The sequence below is a fragment of the Pollicipes pollicipes genome, unplaced genomic scaffold (genome assembly GCF_011947565.3).
Source record: "Pollicipes pollicipes isolate AB1234 unplaced genomic scaffold, Ppol_2.1 Scaffold_6052;HRSCAF=7182_pilon_pilon_pilon, whole genome shotgun sequence".
NCBI classification, from domain to species: domain Eukaryota; kingdom Metazoa; phylum Arthropoda; class Thecostraca; order Pollicipedomorpha; family Pollicipedidae; genus Pollicipes; species Pollicipes pollicipes.
The window spans coordinates 6,613,910-6,626,165 of record NW_023596805.1 but is presented as its reverse complement, the minus strand read 5'-3'; positions in this window follow the sequence as shown (position 1 = coordinate 6,626,165).

The window sequence follows — 12,256 nt, the reverse complement described above, 5'->3', positions numbered from 1 at the left end:
TTTAGAACTGGACTGGCACATATTGAGACTGAGTGCTCAAACGCTAGCATGAGAGGCCCACACTGTCCCAAGGAGCCCCAAACGGTGATTTCTTATTGCAACTTACGGGCGGTCCTTCTGGCCCTATGGCCTCTTCAGCCTACCAATCGAGCCCTTGATCTTTGGTCCCGAGGGTCCACTGGCTCTTTTCGGCCCCAAACAAGGGGTGACGGACGCGGGGGATACTTGCCGACACATGGCCCACCGTTATGCACCGTGGATCCATGACCGACATTGGGGCCTAATCGTTGTTTCAGGCTCCAAGACCAATGCAAATCATGGGTCCCGGCCTTATCCCTGCTTGGGAAAAAAACGCGAAGCCAACCGTTTGGTGTTGCAATGTCTCGGGGATCCTCACACGGCATAAGGGCCGCCCATCTAATATTTCAGGGAGCTCTAACAGCCCTACGGGCCGTGATCGTTTGTGTGACCTACAGTCAGCCCATCGGGCCCTTAGGCCCCTCAATCAGGTTCTTGATTGTCGGTTTCGGCGAGCCAGCGGACCTGTCTTCGGGCCTAATTGAATACTGCTCTTTATCGACTCGGGGCCCCTTGCCGACATGCAACCCTTTGGTAGGCACTGAAGGTCCCTGATAGATGCAGGGGTTCAGCTTAGTCACTTTTCGTTCTGAAAGTGGGCACTCACACACAGGCCAGACTGGTGCCAAACTCAGGTGCCAGTGCCAGTGCCAGTGCCAGTGCCAGTGCCAGTGCCAGTGCCATACTCAGCGCTAAACCCTTATGGACTCAGGGGTCGCTTTACTGCGGGAAGGATCCGCTGACTGTCATCTGCAGGCCCGTCTCTGCAGGTCGGGCCCCTGAAGAAGACTCCGTTAAGTCGTGCTCTTATGCCCTCCGATGGGGTCCTTGATAGCCGGCCCGGTGGGCCCTCCTGGACCCTCGGAAGCCGGAACCTAACGAGTGGGAGTGAGGGCCTGTGCCCCTTGTACCCCTCCCCTTCTGCATGCGCCACTGGCGCTGCCTTCGGTTCAATTTATACATGGCCTGATATTTGACGCATAAAAATGATAGAAAATGCGGAGTTTTCAGACATGAATGCTCCGCTCTTTCCTAAATGCAAACCGCCAACCGGGAGCCAGGACACCAGAGGTTCTTCACGCCAGCGACGAATTGGCAGGGCAGAACCTCCTCCTCCAACTTCGCGCAACATTAAACATTTGAGCATTAAACATTAGTTCTTTGACGGTGCATGGAAACGAAATAGGTATAACTCGTTGCCGTAAAAATCACAGGCACAGATCGAGTCACTTCCTCTCTCCACCCTCTCCGTAAATATTCCACCGCTATCGCTTATTTCAGAGACAAAGACCACACTACACCTACAACACGCTCCTTAATACATACCTGCCCTCGCCACGATGAAGTTATTGAAGATTCGAAATAGCATTCCCTACGACGTTTTCAATCCTAAATGCAATTTCCACTCACTTCTCAGCTCTCACCGCCCTTGGGGCCGTCAACCACCCTTGCGTTAGATAGCCTTGCTTGCGTCTGCGTTAAAGCATCACGCCGTCGCCCATAGCAACCGATGGAGTTGTCGGCAAAAACTCCAAAAATGCTGCAAGTCCGCCATAGCGGTACGCTAGTTCACTGCAAAATCTAATGAAAAAGTATAAGTTTCATATTCATATATGCACTGACGTTGATAAAAAGAGTCAAAATGAACATAAGCCCACAGAAAGTTTCACTCTCCTTGAAGAGGAAGCTTAAAAGACCATGCAAATGTTAATCGGCTGATCAATCAATGTCAATGTCAATGTCAAATGTCAAGTCAATGTCAATCATGTGTCAATGTCAATGTCAAAATGTCAATGTTAAATCAATGTCAATCAATGATGCCCGGTGATGTCAATCGGCTGAGTCGTGCAAACACGTGCAGAGGCTTTGGGATGACAACGGCCCGGGTTCAGGACAACCCCACCGGCTGTAAAAGGTAAAGAGGGCTTTGTGTTGCTTTGTCTCAAAAATTGTCATACGAGAGCCTGCGACGAACAAGAAACTTGTATTTTGAAGTTGAAGTTTGTTTATAGCCTCACATCAGCCTGCTAGTTATTTATGAACAACATACTCGCCGTAACAGGGGAGGGGGGGGGGGGGAGCCATGCGAACCCCAGGTATTCTGAGGATACCAGTGCGACATATTGTGCAGTCGTGCTCAAATCTGTCATAGTCTCTGGGACATTCCTTGTGCGTAGATTAACACCAGGAACGGGTCACTATCATTTTTGGCTTATGAGTAGCAACGTTCTTTTAAGAGCTTTACAAGACGATCCACGGCCGACACGGGCGACGGGCGACGACCGATGACTCCACGGTCGGGGGGGGGGGGGGGGGGGGGGGGGCGAGCGGTGGGCGACGACCGACGACTACGCGGAACGCAAGCGGACGGCTACGCACTGCTATATAAACGAACCCGAGCATTATGAATGCAAGTTCAAAACAGATAACGCTACACACCAATGTACTCATGATTAAACAATGAATATGCTTCTTGATGTTCCATGTCGCTGAACAGTATGGTTTCGTACAAACGAACATGCAGCGCATGATTTTCAAGAACATTTTACATTCGACTCGGTTTAGTGGAGTCAGCTAACAACATGGAACTTCTTTCCAATCGCAAGATATTGTTAAAGACAATTAACTGTTTTTGCCGCAAGTCTTTACCCTTCTTGCTTTGGAAATGACGGGGCGCCCCTCTCCCCTATCAGTCCACGTTATGAAAGCCGTCGAATCAGTGCAAGGGTTAAAATTGTTGGCTAACATCTTTTTTCTTTATTTTACATGTGCTCTTGCAACAAAATGCAGCTCAGAACGGGATAAGTCAGCAGGTGGAGCAGAATGACACGTGCCGTTTCCGGCATTCATCCATCGGTGAAAATTAAATCAGCAGGCCAAAATGACCCTTTGCACACTACGTATCTAAGTTTGCCTGTGACATTTGCGATGTCTAATGCAGGTCTGGTGCCTTTACCAACTCCTATACATGAAACAAATAGAGAACGTAAATTTGCTGTAATGTTTAGATTTAGAAGCGAGCAGGTTGTGAGGCCCATGGGCTGCTCGCTCCCTCCCATATCATGCATAAATAGCTGATAACCCTGCCATGGTGGCACTGCCAGACCATATTTATATTGTTCACTATCAGTGTGGGCTGCATATACTGCAGGCTGTTTGCCTTCACAGCCTGCACGTGACGTACGCAGTGATTACATTTAGTGTTCCATCAGGACAAATTCTCACTTCACTGTTAGCAAAAACAGTAATAAATTATATCACACTTGCATGCCAACAAATGTCATGGTCACAGAGGCAAAGACAATTTGCATATACATTTACACTGCAGGATAACTCACTTCAATAGCCTTCCTGTTCGAGCGGGGGTGCTATTATGAGCAAATAGCCAAGATTACCCTCAGAACAAGCCACCAACAGCCAATATTTTAATGAATGTCTATGTCAATTGAACCGCAATCCCAAAAACCCACTTACTATTTAAACTAAACCTTTTGGTGAAGGGGGGTGGGATGACAATGGAATCTGTACCCCTCCCCTCCTTGTGGCCTACATTTGCTACACCACCTCACTCCTCACACCCCATTGCTTCTACTTGTCTACATTATTGGCTGTAATATCAATTTTCATCGACAGTTCTTGGCAAAAAATTGGACCAGAATTAATCGTGATATGAATGCTAACAAAGCAATGATTAAACGATTACATTTCCAACGGGGCAATGTTTTTGAAAATATAAGATCCCTGACTGGCACACTTATTCACAAGCTTGGACGGTGGGGGGGGGGGGGGGGGCGGACAGGGCTGAGGCCCAGAGCGGAATAGGAAAGTGGATACACCCCGATTTGTAGATCTGTGTGACTGGCAGCCGTTCTCAATCAGGAAAAGAGCAACAGTGACATAGCTTGGCACTTCAAAACCTCCTATCACCCTCGCCTCTCGGCATTCCCTTTCACAAGGAGCACCATCAGCCGTCACCGTCGAACCCACGGTTCTTTTCAAAGGGAGGAGGGTCTGTCGCTTGCGACTGCTACAGTGAGTCAACAGTCTTTTCGGTGTCTTGAAAAGGCAGTCAGGATAACCAAAGGTCAATTTCTACCTCGAGCGGATCATCTCACCGACTTACCCTGAAATGTCATTGCCTCTCGTCGCTGACGATCCGATGCCGAATCGCGGTGCCAGCGATGAAATCAACAAGGCCCAAAAATGAAACCCTGGGCAGGTATTCATGGCAACGCAAGGCGAATGCCGCATCAAAAATAGCAGTGCACTGGCAGTCCCGGCGCGCCTCGAATCAGTCGCATCACAACGATTGGAACATGTCCTGCAGGCTAGATCAACCAAAGACCTAGATGTTTTTTTTCAGTACGTTAAGCCGTCTGGTTTGGAACGCTGAAAGACGGCCGGTAAAAACAGCGAGTCGGGCGACCGGGGGGGGGGGGGGGGGGGGGGTCATAAGAAATACATTGATTTGTCGGTCGCCGAGTCGAACGACCAATTAAAAACCTGGGGTATTTTTATCGCACAGGTAGGATAAAATCTGACACAGATACCACGGCACTGTAGGGTACGTTACATACATATATATGCATATGTATACATGTACATACATTTATACGCATACACATAGGCCTTCAATTTATACACTATATATACACTGTACACTATATAATAGTACCTGCTTTACGTATGCCTTATACTTACTCTACTTATTATATACACAAACACATACTCTGTACTTCAAGGCGTCCGCATATTGCAGTCCATTTTGGTGGTCTGCAAAAACACGCAAGGCACACGTGTGATTTTCCGTGGTACAAAACGAACATAATAATAATGTTTACGCTTACAGCTGCCTGGTGTACGAGCATTTCAGCGAATTTTTTTGGCACTGCCTTGGTGCCGTATTGCCGTATTTTTTTGGCACTGCCTTGCTTATCCATACTCATTGGGGAGGATACCTCAGAGAAGCATTTGGAAGGAAGGCCGAAATCGACGCCCCGGCACTTAGTCTCTATAAATTTGACAACAATAAGCCGATTGGTGGGCCCAACTTTGTCGAGCTTCTCTTCTTTAAAAGACCGCACGGCGTAACCAGGCGATAGAAGGCGGAAGGCGCTAAACGAACACACCAAAAAACACCTGTGTGCATTGTCTATAGCTGTCGGAAAGTATGACACAACCAGCAAAAGCATCAAGCCTCCGTCAAAAACGCCTGTGTGAGCAGAACATTAGCTAGAACAGCTACCCTCTTTTTTCGGATATGTTCTGAGCAGGCTTTTGTCTGTGAAAGGCCTTCAAATTGCATGGCCTCGGGTGATGTTGGGAATCAGGCATGAACGGTATCGCGGTGCCGCAGCCTACCTCCTGCTGTACAGAAGCTTGGGACTGCTTGGATTAATAAGTAAGATATTAGCCGTAACAGCTCAGCTATCAGATGGGCTATTCGCTGCAACAACTCAGTTATCAGCTGGGCTATTCCTCGCAACAGCTCAGCTATCAGATGGGCTATTCGCTGGAACAACTCAGTTATCAGATGGGCTATTCGCCGCAACAGCTCAGTTATCAGCTGGGCTATTCGCCGTAACAACTCGGTTATCAGCTGGGCTATTCGTCGTAACAGCTCAGCTATCAGATGGGCTATTCGCTGCAACAGCTCAGCTATCAGCTTGGCTATTCGTCGTAACAGCTCAGTTATCAGCTGAGCTATTCGCCGTTGGAGCATTTATTATCTAAGTTTATTAGCAATTAATTTATTGATAAGCCAAGACTACTTACTACTGGCAAATTGGAAACCTAGCAGCTTCAGCAATTTCATAACTAAGCTAGTGAACTATTAACAGGAATAACTTAGATTACTTATTGTCAACAGCTTTGAGATTAACTAAGCTGTTAGCCGCAACATAACATAAGCCTTGACCTTAGGTGAAGTCCTCCCATCGGTGATCATCGAGTACTCCGGTTGTTTACCAGCTGAGGTCCGTCTTACCTTATTCGCGATTCCGTTTGCTTTACCTCTGATAGAGGCCTCCGGTAAAATCATCGCTGTTGATAAACGCCTTCTACAACATCGTCACTGCTGGTAGATCTCCGCTGGCTGGCCATAGCATAGCTGGCCGAGCTAGCCACGACCAGGCCTCGCGATCGCATTACTGATACCGTCCATGCGCGACCAACGCCATGGTCGTAGAGGGCTCCGCAACACTCCAGGAGTGTAACGATGTATGTTCGTCCACCAACGGAAGGCGAGTGTGCACTCCCCCCACCTAGTGACACCACCCACGGACTTCATCCTGGTCAACTGTCAGTTTTTTCCGGGTCGAGTCTGGATAAAACAATGGGTTTGGATGCGCTCTAACGGACTGCGAACAATCGGAGAGGTTCTGAAAAACCGATCCCGAGTTTCGCTCGCGGCTTTGAAGGCTTTCGAGTTCACTAATAATCAGCGCAAAATTATGGGTCTATGGTATGCAGTGTCGCGGTGGTCCGTACACGCTCGTTGTAGGTGGTGTAGATCTGATGAGGAACGGGTCAGACGTGCGATGCTCCTCGGTGTAGCATTGCCATTGCATTCCGAAGCAACATGGGGACATCACAGTCATCTCGGTGGAATGCTGGATGAGAGCAACATAATGTCTTTCATCGAAACGGTGCGTTGTGGAGGCACATTTGAGAACGTTTGGCACCACCTTGACTTAGATGCTCTTGGCGATCTAGTTCAGATCAAGACCAAGCTCCGCCCACAGAAATCACATGCCTCCTGGGGGTAAGTGAAGGGCACAGGGATGCAGTAGCGTGCATCGCTTTCGTGCAGCTCACACGACTGCATTTCCTCAGCCCTTGCTCACATAGCACATGGTAGCTGCCTTACGAACGTCTGCATTCCAAAGTTACCCGTGTACCTTCGCAGGTACCGGCTCTGGTACACAGGTGCCAGTTCACGAGTGCAGGTACGCCTGAACACCTGGACGTTTGCATTCCTTCTGGCTACATGACATGGATCGAGCACGAGGACTACAGAGATAAAAAACGAATAGAAAGCCTCGAGTTTGTGTCAATGGTGTATTACACGCATTTCAGAACGCACGTGATCCCGTTTCACATGGGTATTCTTGAAGGTGCTTAGAGTCTGGGACTTGATAGACCATCGGCCAACATTCATCCATATTCCTTACGCTCTACAACAAAAGTACACCCGGTGTGAACACAGCAACACAAATGGAAAACGTCCCACTACATGACATTGGATTCTCCTCGCAGCTGATCGTTCAATGCTTTGATGGAAACTGATAATGCTGACGTCAGCTGCTCTTCTTATACCATATACCACCATAGCTATTGTTAACAACTCCTTGTGTGCTGAATTTGTGCGGAAACTTCTATAAGCCACGCTGCATGCCACTGATCTCGCCAAATTTTCCAACAAGGTTTTTTTCCCAGAATGGACAACCGAACTGCGCTACCAGGCATCCACAACGTCTTTGTCAGGGTGACAATTACATCATCAGCCTCAGGGTGACAATGGCGGTATTCGTTTTAGGGAGACAATGACGTCATCAGTCTCAGGATGACAGTGCGTCGTTAATATCAGAGTGACAATGACGTCGTCAGTCTTAGGATGACATTGACGTCATGAGGCTCAGTCTGACAATGACGTCATCAGTCTCAGGATGACAGTGCGTCGTTAATACCAGAGTGACAATGACGTCATCAGCCTTAGGATGACATTGACGTCATGAGCCTCAGGCTGACAATGACGTCATCAGTCTTAGGATGACAGTGACGTCATGAGCCTCAGGCTGACAATGACGTCATCAGTCTCAGCCACGACGGTTGAGGGGCCGGTACTGGCAGAAGAGTCCCTGCCGGAGACTGTTGCAGGAGCTGGCCCTCAGGCCTCGCTTGTACGCCATCAGACACTTCCACATAGGTGGAGGCGGCTGGAAACGCGCCATTGTAAAACCATTCGGGCGACAGCGGCACGGACCGGCCGGTCGTCATGTCCTGGAACTCGGCCGCGCCTGGGGCTCGGTGAAGGCCGACGAAGTAGAAGTATATGTAAGCGCCTGCCGAATCCGTCTTCATGTAGTCGACGTGGATGTGCGCGGTCGGGACGGCCGGGAAGGCCTCCGGGTCATGCTCCTGGCAGGACGAGATGAGGGTGTCGTTATCGCCGGTCGTCGGGCGATAGATGCGCAGGTAAGTGACGTCCGGGTCGCCGGTCAGCACGAAGGCAGGAGGCACGATGGTCTGGTACAGCGGTGCCGCAGTAGCCGTCAGGGGATTGTCGGCGGAGTGGCGCGGCCACAGCCGGCAGACGCCGCCGGAGGCGACGTGGCTCCACTTGAGACAGGCGGCGTTCGCCTCGCAGTGGCAGGCGCACTGCGTGACCGAGGTGCCCGCTCTCTCAAATATGGCCGCCGACGCGTGCCGCACCGAGTGCCCCTTGTAGAACGTGCCACCGGCGCCTAGCCACAGGCACGGCAGCAGCGACAGCAGCATCATCGCCGGCCACTTCAGCCTCCACATGGCTGCCGGCCGTGCTGCGGCTCACACTAACTGTGTGGCGCCACGCACTGACCGCACTGCACGTCGAACCTGCGCACGTCTGTCGAGCGTACTGTTGCTTGACAGCGGCAATCACCAGGGACGACGGCGGTGAAACAGCGCCGTCTGCGGCTGTGGCATTGATTGCAGTGAAGGACGTTTGTGTCATCATATATGACACGAAATGCGTGGCGTACCGGCACGCGCGTGTGACTCCACTCCTGTATAAAATGGCTGGTGAGGAATGAAAGTTTGCCTTTGTCTTATGTCGAATGCATCCATATGTTCTGCTCACAAAGGGGGTTGCCGCTGATGCAGCCATAGCCGGTAGTGCAGTGCAGATGTTACAATCCAGTCCTTTCTAACATGGCGATAAATAACATGATCCTGATGACTGAGAGAATATTTGTCTGTGTTTAAAATGCCAGTGTCATCCAACAGCTATGTCTAGTATTGTCGAAGCGTTTATTTTCCTTTACGTTATCTCATCAAAGATCCTCCTGTTGCGAAAATTTCCCGTAAGCAAACAGCCCGCCTCACGCGGTGGGTCGGCGGCGGCGGTTTGGCGCCGCCCAGGGCCGCGTGACGTCGCTTTAGTCGGGTCGGTAGCAAGATAGATGTCGCTGCAGTCGCCGCGTCCGCCGAATCCACCTCCTAGCATGGACTGAGGTCCAGAGTTTCCCGCCGATCCGAGCCGGGGGAAGCAGAAGCTGGGACTGAAGCATCTGGCTGTTACTTGATCGGTTCCAATTTTCCGAATCAATAACGCTGCGAGTCAGCGCACTGCTTCTTTTCAGAGCGACAGTGGCACCGCATGGTAGTCAAGTGAGGCAACAGGTGATGCATTGAGAAAAGTGCGAAAGTGATGTGACGGAAACTAGCTCGCGCAACTCCCGCGTGCACAGATATCCAGTATTGCAGCATTATTCATCTCCCGTACCAGACTAATCCAGAGTAAAGCAGACGGGCTCCACAAGCATCTAAGCAAGCAAGTCAGGGAACACCAGCTGCTGTATCCTGGCTTCGCATACCATCCAATTCACGGTCACGCAAGCTATCGTGTCATCAATAGGCTGACCAACTGTCTGATTGAATACGCGAGGCACGGAACGAACGAAGCGCATGAAAAGTTTGCACATCGTCGTCAGAGTAATTGAAAATTAGGGAGCGGGGGACTGGGCCCCTTGTGGTTACATGGTTCCTAATACGGGCCCTTGAATGCTGGACCCTTCCGAACGCGATCGTTAAGCCTGATGCAAGTCCAGACATGGAAAGCTGAGCGACAGCTGATGTGCGTGCATGGAAACCTGAGCGGACAGCTGGTGTACGTCATGGAAAGCTGAGCGTCAACTGGTGTACGTACATGGAAAGCTGAGCGTCAGCTGGTGTACGTACATGTAAACCTGAGCGTCAGCTGGTGTGCATACATGGAAAGCTGAGCGACAGCTGATGTACGTGCATGGAAAGCTGAGCGACAGCTGGTGCACGTGCATGGAAAGCTGAACGACAGCTGGTGTACGTGCATGGAAAGCTGAACGACAGCTGGTGTACGTGCATGGAAAGCTGAACGACAGCTGGTGTACGTGCATGGAAAGCTGAGCGACGGCTGGTGTACGTACATGGAAAGCTGAGCGACGTCTGGTGTACGTGCATGGAAAGCTGAACGACAGCTGGTGTACGTGCATGGAAAGCTGAACGACAGCTGGTGTACGTGCATGGAAAGCTGAGCGTCAGCTGGTGTACGTACATTGAAAGCTGAGCGACAGCTGGTGCACGTGCATGGAAAGCTGAACGACAGCTGGTGTACGTGCATGGAAAGCTGAACGTCAGCTGGTGTACGTACATGTAAACCTGAGCGTCAGCTGGTGTGCGTACATGGAAAGCTGAACGACAGCTGGTGTACGTGCATGGAAAGCTGAACGACAGCTGGTGCACGTGCATGGAAAGCTGAACGACAGCTGGTGTACGTGCATGGAAAGCTGAACGACAGCTGGTGCACGTGCATTCATGTATTGCCAGAAGGCAGGCCAGGGCAGTCGCCATGGTATATCAAACACACAAGCTGGTCACTTAGAAAAGCTCATACGACAAAAACCACACAGTTGTACTTAGTATTGTGTCGACAAGCACCGATAGCAAAAGAACAAGGACGAGAAGACAGCTGTCACGGCTGAAGCATTGTGCTGGCTGTAAACGCACTCCGACGCCCCCTGCTTGTCACTTCTTCAAGAAGATCTGTCCAGACAGCTGCGGCTCGATACTGCAGGGAGCGTTTGACCGACGCATTTCTCACTGCTGGCAAGCTTAGCACGCTGTGTTTGGCTCTGGTTTGTCTCTGGATCACCTCTGATCTCCAGTGGCTCATCCCTGTGGCTCACCTCTGATCTCCGTGGCTCATTCCTGTGGCTCACCTCCGATCTCCGTGGCTCATTCCTGTGGCTCACCCCTGATCTCCGTGGCTCATCCCTGTGGTCACCTCTGATCTCCGTGGCTCATCCCTGTGGTCACCTCTGATCTCCGTGGCTCATCCCTGTGGTCACCTCTGATCTCCGCGGCTCATTCCTGTGGCTCACCTCTAATATCCGTGGCTCATCCCTGTGGTCACCTCTGATCTCCGTGGCTCATCCCTGTGGCTCACCTCTGATATCCGTGGCTCATCCCTGTGGTCACCTCTGATCTCCGTGGCTCATACCTGTGGTCACCTCTGATCTCCGTGGCTCATTCCTGTGGCTCACCCCTGATCTCCGTGGCTCCTCCCTGTGCCTCACCTCTGATCTAGGTGTAAAGGGGGCGCGCAGAAACAGCGGAGCGTAGGAGCGAAGTGGTGTTGGTGAGTGGTCACTTTATCCAGTACAAGAAAATCGTGGCAGTGATCATAAGGGATAGAAAACTGGAGGAAGGCGCCGTGCGTCTAAGCATGGGTCAAAGGAGGTGTTCCACAGTTGTGTGGGGGTTTGTGCTGAAATATCCAGTCTGAAGATTATTAGGTGCAGCTGACAACCCTGCCGTTCTTAAAACCCAAAATTATCTAGTTTTTATGCTGCGCACAATGTGCCGATTTTTTCGTGCACACTGTTTAAACGGCATTCTAGCATGCATGGCACCACAGAAACGTCATTCAAATCCTACCACGTTATTAGGCCATGCGGTGTTCAAGACCAAGAAGAGTATGATCGTCGAGACGTTCATATCTGACGTTCGTGAACTCGATTTCCGGACATAATGGACGCTCATTGGCTCCCAATGAATGTTGAGCAGGCTGTGCAAGCTCCAATCATGAACACGTTTTGTGCTACGTAATATAAGCAGCCAAACATGGTGCTAGGTATGATGGAAACAGGACTTGTAATCGAATTACTTAACAATAGCGGCCATGACCGAGTGCCTGAATGCAAATAAGCACATTAAATATCGGTTTAATATGGACACCACCACGAGAAAGGGACAAAACGAGTGCTCGAAATAACATTTCGTTTTACTATCACTTCCGGCACTGCTGCAGCCACCTCTCGGGGGATTGAAGCACTATTAGTGAGTGTCAGGGTGGAAGTTGTCGCACGGCCGGCTTGGCAGCACCTCAACGTCATACAAACGTTCCATGACGCTATCAAACAATGGCGTACTGAGGCCCATA